Genomic DNA, 15,446 nt, shown 5'->3' on the forward strand with positions numbered 1-15,446 from the left:
CCACAGTCTTGGAAAGGAAACTAGACCACTGCCGCCTCTACTTCCTCTGTCCCCTCTCTCCATATGGAAAGTAGGCAAAGCAGAAGAATGCATAGTAGTGTCAGAATCCAATCAGTATGGTGTACAATATTTAAAAGAGTTCCCTGTATTTTTTAATTGGTGCAGCTTAGAAAAATAAAACTTCAAAATGTGAAATTAGAGCACTTTAGTTGGAACACTAATTGGAAATCAGACTTGAAGTAATTTAGATATTTGATAACAGACAATCCACCTTAGAAAAGAAACGTTAAGTTGTATCTCGAATGAAAGAGTAAATAGAGGGACGCCTGAGTGGCCAAACGGTTCAGCGTCTGCCTTCGGCCCAGGGCATGATCCTAGAGTCCCAGGATCGAGTCCCACATGGGTCTTCCTGCATGAAGCCTGCTTCTCCCTCTGCCTGTGTCTCTGCCTCTCTCTCTCTCTCTCTCTTTCTCTCAAATAAACAAAATCTTAAAGAAAGAAAGAAAGAAAGAAAGAAAGAAAGAAAGAAAGAAAGAAAGAAAGAAAGAAAAGAAAGAAAGAGAAAGAAAGAAAATAGAAATGTCAGAACAAATCATTATTGATGAGAAAATAAAAAATAGCCATAAAAGGAAAAAAAATTTTAACAGACTCGGAGATATTGTAAAGAAAAAAAAGAACTGGTATTTACTAAGTATATACCATGTATTAGGCATTTTGTACTTTTTACTCTTGTTTTAGAAATAAAATGAAGAACAGAGGTGTTCAAAAACTTGCCCAGCTAGTAAATAATGAACTGCAGTTCACATCCAGGTCTTTCTTAGCTTCAAGGCTCAGAAAAATTCATTTTTAATTAGTTTAGAATTTGGAATACATTTTCTTACAGACTTAATAAATGGGAGAACTAGGTTCCTAAGTCTATTTATAGAAGTGTATTTAGTCCTTAATGGAAATGAAATAATGCCATTGAATGGAACAGTTCCAACAAAGGTGTGAGAGAAAATGGAAAAATGACGTGGTTGTTGTCTTCGGGTATAGACACTGTAGTAATTTTTCCTTTTTAAAAGTTCTTTACCTTTTTATTGTTTTCTGCACAGTAAAAATTAAAATCAGGAGAACACAACCTTACATATCACTCTAACCATGTTTCTTTGGCAGGAACTCGGGGCCCTTTGCCTTGGGCATAACCATTGGAGCCCTTGCACGAATCCCACAGGGGCAAGAACTTCCCTTCTGCTGCTGGTCCCAGCCTGGATCCCTGCAGGTAGAGGTAGACCCAAAGGGAGGGGATGGCAAAGGTCCTCCCATGGATTTTGGTGAGGATGAAGCACAGTCTCAACAAGAGGAGCAAAAAAACATAAATCAGAACTTTTTTTTTTTAAGATTTTTTATTTATTTACTCATAGAGACAGAGAGAGAGAGGCAGAGACACAGGCAGAAGGAGAAGCAGGCTCCATGCAGAGAGCCCGACGCGGGACTCGATCCAGGGTTTCCAGGATCACGCCCTGGGCTGCAGGCAGCGCTAAACCGCTGCGCCACCGGAGCTACCCTAAATCAGAACTTTAATGTCTTGAAGATGATGATGATGATGGTTATTATTATTACCGCACATTCTAGGGACCCCAGCCTCTTAATTCCTGCTTTACATGACAGGCTATTATTCAGGCATATAAACTTTTTTCCCAAAGTAATTCCTTTACATTGACAGTTTTGAGAATTACCTAACACCATAGAGCAGACAGGGCTATTGCCATTGTAAATTTTCTATATTCTAACCCATCCAGTGTTGTATAAACTAAGAGGAGGAGTATGATATTGTGATGTATAATAAGAAATCTATATTTGGTCTTCTTTCAAGTGTTCTGGCACACAGCTGAAATTTATTAGTTGGTGAGAACAATAAAGAGGTCTTGCTTTGTTAATGAGGCAGTTTTTTGGAAAGCCCCTAGGTGGGTATAGGAGCTAGTTGTCTGGGAGACCAACCACTGGATTAGAAGATAGGAATTCTTATTCCCTCCTCCACTTCAGGGAAGGAAGAAGGTTAGAGATGCAATTCAGTCACCAAAAGCCAGTATTTTAATTAGTCGTGCCTGTGTAATGGCGCCCCCATAAAAACCCCAAAAGACCAGGGTTCAGACTGCTCCTGGGTTGGTAAACACTCAAAGGTTGGAGGAGAATGATGCACACAGAAAGCATGGAAGCTCTACACCATTTCCAAATACCTTACCCTGTACATCTCCATCTGGCTGTTCCTGGTTTATATCTTTTTATAACAAACTGATGATCTAGTAAGTAAAATGTTTCTCTAAGATCTCTGAGCCACTCCAGCAAATTAATCAAATCCAAGGAAAAGATTGTTGGGACCTCTGATTTATATAGCCAGTGAGGTCAGAGGCACAGATTACAACTTGGACTTGCAATTAGTTCCTGAAATGGGGGCAGGAGGTAGTCTTGTAGGACTGAACCCTTAACCTGTGGAATCTTACACTGAGTAGATAATGTTGGAATTGAGTTGAACTATAAGACACCCAGCTGGTGTCGAATGATTTGGTATGGGGGAAATGCCCACACATACTTGGAGTCAGGGTCATGAATGCTTGAATGAGTCAGTGAAAGATAAAACCTGCTGTGTCCCTGATATTCACCAAACATAGGACCATGGAGGTAAGATTCGAGAAGATGCAGAGATAGAGCTTCAAAAATATAGAAGGGCAACTCAGAATGTCTTTAGGTAAGTGGAGCCTGGGGGAGAAATCCACCTTTCTGTATAAGTAGTGATGCCTGAACATCAGAAATTCAAGAAGTTTTGAATATATGAACCTTGTCTTTTCTACCACTTCCATCTCTATGGAGGAAGCATAGAAAATAAAGGTGAAATCAGAAATCATTTAGAGGTACATTGTTACACAATTGTGTTTATCACAGCATTTCACTGTTTTGTTTTGTTTCAAGATTTTATTTATTTGAAAGCCAGTCAGGGGAGGAGCAGAGGGTAAGGGACAAGCAGACTCCTAGCTGAGTGTGGAGCCCAGTGGGCTTGACACAGGGCTTGATCCCAAGACCCCAAGATGATGACCAGAGTCAAAGCCAAGAGTCAGACATTCAACCGAGCCACCCAGATGTCCCAGCATTGAGTTTTTGAAAAGCAATCTAAATAGCCATTGATCGGTGTTAAGTAAATTATAGTAGCTCTACACCAAGTATTGTAAAACTGAATAAAGGAAACCTTATTTAAAATGGGAGGGGCACTTGGCAGGTTCAGTCGGTGGAGCATGCAACTCTTGATCTCAGGGTTGTGAGTTTGAGCCCCATGTTGGGTGTAGAGATTACTGCAAATAAAAATCTTTAAAAAAATAAAATAAAATGGAGTTGGGAGGCCAGAGGGGGCAGTTTTTGTGTACTACCACTCATCATTAATGCAGACCCCAGCAGGAAGAGACATACCTTGCTTTTCCAATAGAAAGAAGCCTCCTAAACTACTCCAACAGGAAGAATTTCTGCGTGCAATTAGCGCAACCAATAAGAAAATACCACACTCAGCCAATGAGAAACCCTCACCACCCTGACCTCTCACTTTGATTCAATAGACTTTGGTTCAAAAAAGCCCCTCCCAACTTCCTCCTTTTCTCCATCAAGTACCATTCCTCTCCTTCTATCTGACTTGGTTATGGTTTGCCATAGTTTATATGTTTCAGATTGTAATTCCTCTGCTATTTCCAAATCCGTTTTGCTGTTAAAATAACTTTTTTAAGGTTGACAATGTGATATAGTTCTGCAATGGACAAATCTGTCCAAGTTGAGTGCTTCAAAATATTAAAAGATTGACATATGAAGAAGTATTTATAACAAAACTGCAACATTTTTTTTTAAATCCTCAGTGTCATTCATCATTTAAATAAAGAGATGCCTAGGGGACATTTGATAATATTTACAATAAAAGAAGGATTAAAGTGGAGTTTCCCAAACTTGATAAAGATCACACATCTAGACCAACAGCATACTGATTAAATAACTATTATTTTCATTAAATCTGAAACAAAGCAAAGATACACTGCCATTCGGCATTTTTTTTTAAGTTTTAGCTAATGAAAAGACCCCAAAATAAAATAATTAGTGTAAACAATGGGAAGATTATCATTACTTGCAGGATATAAAATTATATTGAAAGCCCACAAGACTCTACTTAAATTCTAAAAATTTGAGACTTTGCTAGAGTAACTATATCTGGTATGTATCAAAATTAGTTTTTTCTCTATAATAACAATAATCAGAAGTAGAAATGAGATTTTTCTCTTACTCCTACTGCCAATGGCAATAACACTATAAAATATCAGAGAAAACATCTAACGGGAAATAGGACTGATGAACACTATAGCCTTAATAAATAATATAAAATAAGACATGAACTTAGCATTTTCCTAAATGAGAAAACGATATCATAAAAATTGTATAGATTTTTTGTTTAATGTAATTTCAGTCAGAAGCCCAGTGGAGTTGGGAATAGATTTGTTTTAAACTGGAGAAAGTGATTTAGGAAACAAATGCTCAATAGTTAAGGTATAATTTTCATACAAATTGCAAATATTTAGGTGTACAATTTGATAAGTTTTACAACATGTATACATCTGTGAAACCACCACAGTCAAGATACTGAGAATTTCCCCAATTCCAAAAGCTTCCTTGTACCCCTTGATAATCCATCCCTCCTCTTCCCTCTTTCCCAGACAACCACTAATCTGCTTCCTATAACTAATTATTTTCTAGAATTTAATCCTATGGAATATAGTCTCATGGGCAGCCCCAGTGGTGCAGCGGTTTAGCGCTGCCTGCAGCCCAGGGTGTGATCCTGGAGACCTGGGATCGAGTTCCACGTCGGGCTCCCTGCATGGAGCCTGCTTCTCTCTCTGCCTGTCTCTGCCCCTCTCTCTCTCTATCTCTCTCTCTCTCTCTCTGTCTCTCATGAATAAATAAATAAAATCTTAAAAAAAAAAAAAGGAATATAGTCTCTTTTGGCTGGCTTGTCACTCAGCATAATGTTTTGCTATTCACCTAAGTAGCTGCATATATGACTAGTTTGTCCCTTTATTATTTTTCAGCAGGGTTCCTTGTATAGATGCAGCAGTTTGTTCATACACACAACTACTGATGGATATTTTGGGTTTCTAGTTTTTTTGTTTTAAGATTTTATTTATTCATGAGAAACACAGAGAGAGAGAGAGGCAGAGACACAGGCAGAGGGAGAAGCAGGCTCCATGCAGGGAGCCCAACGTGGGACTGGATCCCGGGTCCCCAGGATCACTCCCTGGGCTGAAGGCGGCGCTAAACTGAGCCACCCAGGCTGCCTTGGGTTTCCAGTTTGGACTCTTAACAAATAATGCTCCTATGAACATTGGTGTACAAGTCTTCACATAGACGTGTGTTTTCATTTCTGTGGGGTACTTAGAAGTGGAACAGCTGAGTTTTATGGTAGGTATATATTTAACTTGTTAAGAAACTGCCAGACTTCTCCAGAGTAGCTAATTCTATGTTCCCAACAGCAGTACTAGAGCAGTATCAGAATTTACAGTTTCTCCACATCCTTGTCAACATTTGGGATGATCAGTCTTTTTAATTTTAGCTACCCTTATAGATGTGTAGTGGTAACCTACAGCGGCTTTAATTTGAGTATTTCCCTGACAACTAATGATTTCCAGTGTATTGGCATGTGCTTATTGGGCTTTCATATAATATATTTTGTATAGTGTCTGTTAAAAATCCTTTGCCCATTTTTTTTTTAAAAGATTTTATTTATTTATTCGAGAGAGAGAGGCAGAGACACCGGCAGAGGGAGCAGGCTCCACACATGGAGCCCAACGTGGGACTCGATCCCCAGTCTCCAGGATCACGCCCTGAGCAGAAGATGGCACTAAACCGCTGAGCCACCGGGGCTGCCCCTTTGCCCATTTTTTAATTGGGCTATTTCTCTTAATATTGAGCTGTAAGATTTCTATATACTCTTGTTACAGTTTTTTTGTGATATTTTTGTTAATGTTTTGTCCCAGTCTGGCTTGCCTTTTTCATTTTCTTAATCATATTTGTCAAAGAGAAAAAGCTTTTATTTTTTCCTATGAAATTCTTTTTTTTAATAGTCTTTATTTAAAAAAAATAGTCTTTATTTAAGTGTAATTAACATACAATGTTACATTTTAGTTTCAGGTGTACGATATAATGATTGAACAATTCTGTACATTCCTTAGTGCTCATCAAGATAAGTGTACTCCTAATCCCCTTTACCTATTTCACTCATTCTCTCTCCCGTCTCCCCTCTGGCAACCACCAGTTATTTTCTATATTTAAGAGTCTTTTTGTTGTCTTTATTTTTCTTTATTCATTTATTTTGTTTCTTAAATTCCACATATGAGTAAAATCATAGGGTATTTGTCTTTCTGTGACTTAATTTCACTTAGCATAACACTTTCTAGGTGAAATCTAATCTGCATGATAGACCCCTTCCCTTCCCCCAAAGGAAAGTGACCTTGCCTGAAATAATCCCTTTTTTTAATGACTTTCTTCTCCATACACCCTTCTGGCTATCAAAGCCTTCCATTTTGTACAGTTCCTCAGAGTTCCTTTCTACTTACTAGATGTGATGTTGCTCAATCACATCTAGTGAGTAAAGTCAATTAGGTCTTCAAATCTACTCAGTTGAAAATGGTTTATAACAGGGTAAATAGAAGTGGTCTGAGAGCAAGAGGTACAGCGTACGTTGCTCATTTTGCTAGATGATACATTTGATTTTAAAACTAGGTGCAGGGACCCCTGGGTGGCTCAGCTTAGGTTAAGCATCTGCCTTCGGCTCAGTGTGTGATCCTGGAGTCCCTGGATCGAGTCCCAGATCAGGCTCCCCGCATGGAGCCTGCTTCTCCCTCTGCCTGTGTCATTGCCTCTCTCTGTCTCTCATGAATAAATAAATAGCATCTTTAAAATAAGACTAGGTGCAAATATTACTTTAAAAGATTAAAGTGGATCTTTAAAATGCATATAAAAAGTCAGACAAATTGTTAATTTACTTGCTGAGGTGTAATCTCCTTTGCTCTGAAACTTCTCCCCACCCAGCCTGTGGTCAGGCCACCATGGATGCTCTACAATCAAGACCCCTAATGAGCTGACCCAGCAGGCAGAAGTAGAGGAGGCGTCAGCATTTCAGGGTTTGTTTGGCCCTCTAGTTATCAGAGCCAAGTTCTGAGGAGTTTTAATTAAACTCAAATTGGGAATGAAGAACTGGGAGGGATTGAGAGAAGAAAACCCCATCCCTTGTCCCAGCTTGCCTTGTCATACATTACTGCTTACATAGCAATGATCAGCCATACTCAGCTACCACCAGGGAAATTATCATATGTAAATAAGAAACTCGGGATTAAGAAAGGTCTTTGAATGTTCAAAGTGATTAGCGTTCAACTTAATCTTCAGGGATTAGTATTTATGCCAAGTTAACAACTGAAAGGATATTCTGTAAATGACTCATTTAGTCATAGCATACACTTACGGTTTTACACAAATAATCACTACAATTTATGGTGATTAAAGTATTAAGTTCACTTTCCACTTATGTTTGGAAGCAGCTGTTTCTCTCGGTGTCCCTCAGGTTTAACACAGCAAGACGTAGAATGGGTCATATGTTGTTGTATCTGGGAATGCTACCCTGCCATTTTACCAGAGAAAGGCTCTTTCCATTATGCTGGTCTTGCAAGTACATCCCTTGTGCAGAGGAGCAATAATCTGGCCCAAATCCAGACTCTTCTGACAGACCTAAAGATCTATGGGGAGTTTGACTATTATATTCGTTCACAGAACATTTACAGATTCCTAAATCAAGGTAACATTTTTAAAGGCACTATATAAAGAATTTATGTTAACGGTGTTAGTGTAAATGAAAGGACTTAGAATCTTTTCTGAAATGAGGAATCAACAAATAGACATTCAATTCGGTTTCCCCTCCCAGCATTTTGATGCATTCTTGCTCATCAACACCTTAAGTATATCTGTAACAGAAGAAATGAATTTGCCATAGTAGAAAATGGGGAGGGTAAATTAACAACACTGAGATTACAAGCATTTAGGATTGGCTCCAGGCCACCCTGTGTCCTTGGCGTGGAAACTGGCTAGGCCTCCTGACTCCCAACAGCAAGGTGGCATCTAGCCAGGCCCAGAACCAGTCTGCCTCCAAGGTCTTTTTCCTCCAGGAAATTACTGTTCCTTCACCAGTCAGCTATAACCCTCTCGTTTTCAGACTCCAAGCAAAGCTCATTTGATGACTGCACCTCCTTCCCCACAGCCAGGAGCAATTTAATGAATGCCAATCTAGGGGAAAACGGAAATGTACTTGTTACCATTACATCTGTAGATGGCATGCCTAGCTTGGAATTACAAATAATAAAAACTGGAGATTGTCATGTCAGTGAATAGTCTGACCTTGTCCTCACTAGTATGGTTCCTTTCTTTTTCTTTATATTAAAAAAAATCACTAAAAAACAAGACGGCTATTCACCAAAGAAAACGTGAAGTATTTCCATATGTTCTTGAAATCAGTTTGTAGGGGACAGTCTTATGAAATGTCACATTCTAATAGATAATAAAATGCTCCATTCCTGCCAACCAACAGAATAAGAGAACTTGGAACAAAGGTAGTAAAGGAAATCTTTTAAGTAACAAATATTTAATACTTCTAAGCCCCCATTTGACTATTTTTAAGTATAAAATAAGACATTTTCCCCCAAAATAACCAAAGCACTGTGTCTCAGTAGGGGCAAATTTTATTCTTTCATTTTAATGAACCTGCCTCTTGTTCATACGTGGAACAGTCTGCTGAAACAGACTACTTTTGCATTGCGGACCAACCACCTCCGCATATGTCACTATGACAGGTTGTTATTTAAGGGAAATGGCAGGTTGTTCAGATCCTAAATGAAGTTCTAAGGAACAATTATAGCAATGTTTAAACATTTCAGGCAGCAAAACTGGCTCAGGTACTAGCTTGTTGAGGCAAGGAAAAATATAAAAGCTGATTTCTTGTATTTTTCAATTTATCAACCTACCCAAAGAGTACATGCTTTCTTTCTGTTCTTTTCAAATAGTCACTTATGGGGGTGCCTGGGTGGCTCAGTCGGTTAAGTGTCTGACTCTTGATTTCAGCTCAGGTCATGTTCTCAGAGTTGTGAAGTCAAGCCCGCGTCTGGCTCTGCACTGGGCATGGAGCCTGCCTTAAGATTCTCTCTCTCCTTCTCCCTCTGCCCTCCTCCCCTCTCCTATCTCTCTCTCCCCCTCTAGAAAGAAAGAAAAAGAGAAAGAAAGAAAGAAAAAGTCACTTTTGTTAGCATGTTGTTTTAACTGTGATAGTTGGCCTAGCTAATATTGGAAAAAGGAGACCCATCTAATGCTTTCTGAGAATAAACTAAAGTAGCTTTAAAACTAAAGTATCTCTCTTCAGTATTTTTCTCTAGTCTTTTGTCAGCCCCCAAATGGTTGACAATATTGGCAGGGCCTCCGCGGAAGCACAGCAGGAAACCTACCCCCGCACCCCCATCCTCTTAAAAAGAATGAGTAACCAAAGTTAAAGGACATTTCGGTGCTAGTAAAGGTATGTGTTCATGAAAAGGACCCTGCTTCTTTGGTTCCTGGTTTCAGATCTGGTCACATAGACGCAAAGGGGTTTTGCTTTGTCTATGCAAATTTTCTGTCTGCACGTATATTCTGTCCATGGGAATCTGCTCGCAACTCTATATAAGCTGAGGGTTTCAGTGAGATTGGAATTTGTTTGTCATTGACTTATGAATTCACCTTCATTTCTTTCCCAGAAGGGAGACAATTCAACTTCTTGAAGCTTTCCTTGGGTGCTTCAGATCAAAAACATTGGGGTGCAGAGAGATTTATGATTCATGATATATGTGGCTGCAGATGTACTCTGAAAAGCTGCTAGTTGCAATTTGTTCTCTTCTAGATGGTTATAGGCCAGTTCATTATGCTGTGCTCTTGTATTTTCCCTCCTTCTCACCTCATTTATTATTAGAGTCTGTCACTATTTACAGACTGGTTATTACAGAAGATCACTTTTAAAAAGAAAAGAATATTCTTGATTATCTAAAAACCATTATCTTTGCAGGCCTTCATTAGGTTGATTACATTATATATGTTATAAATCCCTATAAATACATTTTATGAAGCTTTATTCATCTGATACAACTACTTTTAAATTACTATAATTTAAAACATTTATTTCAAAAATGTAAATCACTTTTTTTGTAAACCAAGAAATTCATATTCTTGTTGCAGAATCGATTACAAAATACACAAATAGAAATCTCCTGTAATTCCCACTCTCCAACAGCAACCTGTGTCCCCATAGACCACCACACCTTCAATACCTGACTTCTCACTGTTCCTTCTCTGCTTCTCCCTCCTTCTTCAAACGTAGATTTTTAAATTGCACAGTTATCTGTGCTCATCAAACATGCCAAACAATTCACAATTACATTTAAAAAGGTAATAATTTGTTAAGAGTATCCTTCCTATTTTCAATATTCATATGCATGTCATATTATACATGCAGGCTTTTTGTTTGGTTTAACTTTTTTTTTTTTTTTTACCAAAACAGCATCATATATCTACTCTTCAGTGTCCTATTTTCATGTCATAGTAGATCACAGAATCAATCAAGATCAACATATATAGACTTAATTCAGTCCTTTAAAAAAAACTGCATCATTTACCATAATTTAATCTTTTCCCTATCAATAGACATTTTTGAGATTTAGAGTATATATTTTTTTTTAAAATTTTTATTTATTTATGATAGTCACAGAGAGAGAGAGAGAGGCAGAGACACAGGCAGAGGGAGAAGCAGGCTCCATGCACCGGGAACCCGACGTGGGATTCGATCCCGGGTCTCCAGGATCGCGCCCCGGGCCAAAGGCAGGCGCCAAACCGCTGCGCCACCCAGGGATCCCTAGAGTATATTTTTTTAATTAAAAAATATTTTGGGGGGACGCCTGGGTGTCCCAGCGATTGAGCATCTGCCTTCAGCTCAGGGCATGATCCTGGAGTTCCGGGATCAAGTCCCACATCAGGCTTCCTCATGGGGCCTGCTTCTCCCTCTGCCTATGTCTCTGTCTCTCTCTTTCTATGTCTCTCATGAGTAAATAAATAAAATTTTAAAAATATATTTTTTGGTTATAATGCAGTATTTAACTTCTTGGCCCTTATATCCTTCTATACAGGTGCTCTTAATCCTGTAGATTCCTCAAAGTGGGAATGTTCTATCTAAGAACATGATTTCACTTTTCATAGACACTCCCAGAATGCTCTGGAATAAGTATAACAAAACAAGAAATAACAAGTATTGAGGATATGGAGAAAAAGGAACCGTTGTGCACAGTTAGTGAGAATGCAAACTGATACAGCTACTATGGAAAACAGTATGGAGGTTCCTTAAAAAATTAAAAATAGAATGCCCCTATAATTCAGTAATTCTACTACTGGGTATTTACCCAGAGAAAATGAAAACATTAATTCAAAAAGATAATATGCACCCTGTGTTTAATGCATCATTATTTGCAATAGCCAAGATACAGAAGCAACCTAAGTGTCCATTGATATGAATGGATAAAAAAGATGTGAGGGGGGGTGTGCGTGTGTGTATATATATTCCATTCCATTATATATGTTATAAATGTTATAAATATATAATGGAACATTACTCAGCCATAAAAAAGAATGAAGTCTTGTCATTTGGAACAACATGGATGAATCTAGAGTGGCCAAACCCTGAAATGCTGATGCCTCCTCTACTTCTGCCTGCTGGATCAGCTCATTAGGGGTCTTGATTGTATAGCACATCCATGATGGCCTGATCACAGGCTGGTGGGGAGAAGTTTCAGAGCAAAGGAGGAGAATACACCTCAGTAAGTAAATTAACAATTTGCCTGACTTTTTATATGCATTTTAAAGATCCATTTTGATTTTTTAAGGTGATATTTGCACCTAGTTTTAAAATCAATGTATCTTCTAGCAAAATGAGCAATTTATGCCCTGCCTCTTGCTCTCAGACCACTTCTTCTATTTACCCTGTTATAAACCATTTTCAACTGAGTAGGTTTGAAGATCTAATTGGCTTTATTCAGCAATTCATGAATTGAGCAACATCACATCTAGAAGTAGAAAGGAGCTCTGAGGAACTGTACAAAATGGAAGGCTTTTATAGCCAGAAGGGGGTATGGGCAAGGAAGTCATTTTAAAAAGGGGGGAGGGGGATTATTTCAGGCAAGGTCACTTTCCTTTTTTTCCCTCTTTTTTTTAAGGTTTATTTATCTATTTTAGAGCATAAGCCGTGGGAGGGGCATGGGGAGGAGAGAAATTCTCAAGCGGACTCCCTGACAAGCAGGGAGTCTGACTCAGGGCTCAATCCCAGGACCCTGAGATCATGACCTGAGTCAAAATCAAGAGTTGGATGCTCAGGTGACTGAGCATCCCAGGCACCCCAGCTGCTTTCCTTTGGGGGAAGAGCAGGAGTCTATCATGCTGATTAACTCAATAATGTTGATCATGAAATTTCAGACAGATAGTTCCAAATGGCATTCCTGGGAGAGACTGAAACTTTGATTAGGTTAGGTATTAGATCTTAGTCTGCTGGAATGGGGATTAGCACAGGTGACTCCATTTGGGGCCTGTTGTTTCTTTTTATCTCCATACTTGTAAATAATATGTTTATACTGCTATTTATTTATGAATTTTGCATACCAAAATTTTGACTTCATATTATGGTAGTAGAGGATTTAACCAGTTACCTGTCCCATTTTCTCTACCCTTTCATCCCAATATAGTTAGATCACATTTTTAGATTAAATCAGTCCATATTGCATTATTATGACTATATAACTAGTGTTCACAGGTGAGCCAAGTGATGTATGACTATCATTATATGGTCTTTCTCTTAAAACCATTTGTTTCTCCTAGTACCTTTCTCATTTGTCTATAGATTTATCACCTTTTTTCGGCATTTTATGATTTTATTAACACAGATATGACATGCACAGAAGCTGTCTATTCATTTTCTTCACTAGAAACCTGGTATTGGGATTGAGGACTGATGGCCAGCTGAGCTGTTCTTTCCCCAGTAGCTTTAGGGTTCTTGGAGGGGACATTGTGAGCAGTCTCTGTACAGTAAGACTTTTGCACATCAGCAGCATTTCAGGCTCCTTGACATCATGGACTAGGGAGTCCCAGAAGCCACTGGGCAGCATGTGCTTGTTTTCTTATAGCTCCCATAACCAATGTTGGGCATCACAATCTGGCTCTTGAATCTTCTGCCTCTGGATTTCTGTCATTTGTGCTTGATTCTGATATAATACTCACTGGTGCTGGATGAACTTCTTGGTCCTCTTTAACAACTTTGGGCTTCACCAGAGGTCTGAAGGCAGCCATTATGCCAGGTAGGAGATGGCTGCCACCTCCGCAGGCAGTGCCAAGGAAGAGCTAGATTTATAACCTTTAAAAAAAATGCTCCAACAGATTTATCACCCACACCTATTAATTTTTCATATTCTCAAACACTGTTGTGGATCCATTTCTGGAGCCATCATTCTGCAGATATCCACTACAATTCCCTGAGCTCCCATACAGACTTGGTACTCTCAGGCCATTGCTGAGCTGTCATCCAGTGACTTACCTTTGCTGCTTTCTTGGGCCAGATCCTTACTTCCTGGACTTCATGTCTTCTTTTGTGGTTTACTCATTTTGCTAAAGTGTGTCATCCAGCAGCTTCTTCAGAAAAGGCACCAGTGTGGTAAACTTTTTGATACTTTACTTTGTCTGAACATATCTTTATTCTACTCTAGATGCCTAGTGACCCCTACACTTCTCCCAGAGGTGTACTCAGTTCTGTCATATGTTTGTCCCCTGAAGCCCGAGCACCACCACCTCAGAGGATCCTAAAATGGCCTTGCTCAACTGTTTTCTAGACCATTTTAGACTAAGAAAACTGATCTTTTCAGTTTTCAAGTCTCTTCCCTTTTATCATATAAGGAAATACGTGCTATATATTTTTTTCTTTTTTCTTTTTCTTTTTTTTTTAAGATTTTGTTCATTCATGAGAGACACAGAGAGAGAGAGAGAGAAGCAGACACACAGGCAGAGGGAGAAGCAGGCTCCATGCAGGGAGCCCAATATGGGACTCAATCCAGGACTCCAGGGCCATGCCCTGAGCCACCCAGGCAACTCTATATGTTTATTTTAAATTATTCTATCCTTAGGCCTTTTCTGTCCAAGGACATAGATTGGGATGAGGAGAGGCAGAAGTCCTAAGTGAAAACTCAACTGCCTCAAAGTTGACTCTCCTTGGCCCGTAAGAGTTTGGCAGTATTACAAGACAAGCAACATAGGGTAGTATTTTCTCTGGCTGCCATCTGTCCAGCTGTTAGTACCATGAGTTGTGGTGCAAGACTTATGTGCTCTAACACCTCACTGTGAAGGATAAGGATTGATCAGTTTTACAGAGAAGAATAAACTGTCTTTGAGAAAACCAATACCATTTTTTTCCTAAAAGGAGCCAAAGCAATTTAATATTCTTCTGAAAAGGGAGAGGGAAGGGGCATCTGGGGTGCTCAAATTAAGGGGAAAAGGGCGGGGTGGGGGAAGATTTAGGGATCCCTGAGTGGCGCAGCGGTTTGGCGCCTGCCTTTGGCCCAGGGCGCGATCCTGGAGACCCGGGATTGAATCCCACGTCGGGCTCCCGGTGCATGGAGCCTGCTTCTCCCTCTGCCTGTGTCTCTGCCTCTCTCTCTCTCTCTCTCTCTCTGTGACTATCATAAATAAATAAAAAAAAAAAATTAAAAAAATAAAAAAAAATAAAAACTAGATTTCCAGCAGTCATTATCTTTACCACCTTCTGTCTTGCCTCTGTGGAGGCTGGAAACAAGAGATTTGCATTTCGAGCTTCTGTTACAGGCTGGAGTGGCTGAATAACCTACATATTGTTAGTAGGGGGAAGACTGCTGGGAAGGCTCCTGAAAAAGCCTTTTTTCCAGACTGGCCTAAAAGGAAGCAGGCTTTTGCTCCCATCTGTCCTTCCTGCTTAAGACCCCTCCACTAGTACGTGGAACCTTCATATGATGATGGTGACAAAAAGCCCACAGGTAAGGGTGTTGGGGCAAAGGATGGGAATGACCTTGACAAGCTGCCCCACCAACCCTGAGATCACAATTTCCAGACTTCTTATTAATAACCAGTAAGTGTTCCTACACAGAAAGCCACAGCAACTTGGATTTTCAGCCACTTGCAGCAGATAGCTTACCTAACTGATAGAACCAGTCAAGGAGAGCCTTTTCCTACTACCACATCCCTGTCATGATGCTCCATGTGACTTGACTCAACCCTGTCCAGACACTGGGAGTGTGGGCCACTCAGAAACATAACGTTCC

General features: G+C 39.5%; 1 protein-coding gene across 2 annotated transcripts in view; it reads left to right on the forward strand.

The window, feature by feature from the left end:
* MAP3K7 (mitogen-activated protein kinase kinase kinase 7) overlaps window positions 1-2,884 on the forward strand; it is a 76,594-nt gene extending 73,710 nt beyond the window's left edge. For both annotated transcript variants that reach the window (XR_013383019.1, XR_013383021.1), the window contains 2 exons: window positions 1,156-1,261; window positions 1,404-2,884. The gene's annotated coding sequence lies outside the window, so the exon portion shown is untranslated. The remainder of the gene's footprint in view (window positions 1-1,155; window positions 1,262-1,403) is intronic.
* The last annotated feature ends 12,562 nt before the right edge of the window (window positions 2,885-15,446 follow it).

The sequence above is a fragment of the Canis aureus genome, chromosome 7 (genome assembly GCF_053574225.1).
Source record: "Canis aureus isolate CA01 chromosome 7, VMU_Caureus_v.1.0, whole genome shotgun sequence".
NCBI classification, from domain to species: Eukaryota; Metazoa; Chordata; class Mammalia; order Carnivora; family Canidae; genus Canis; species Canis aureus.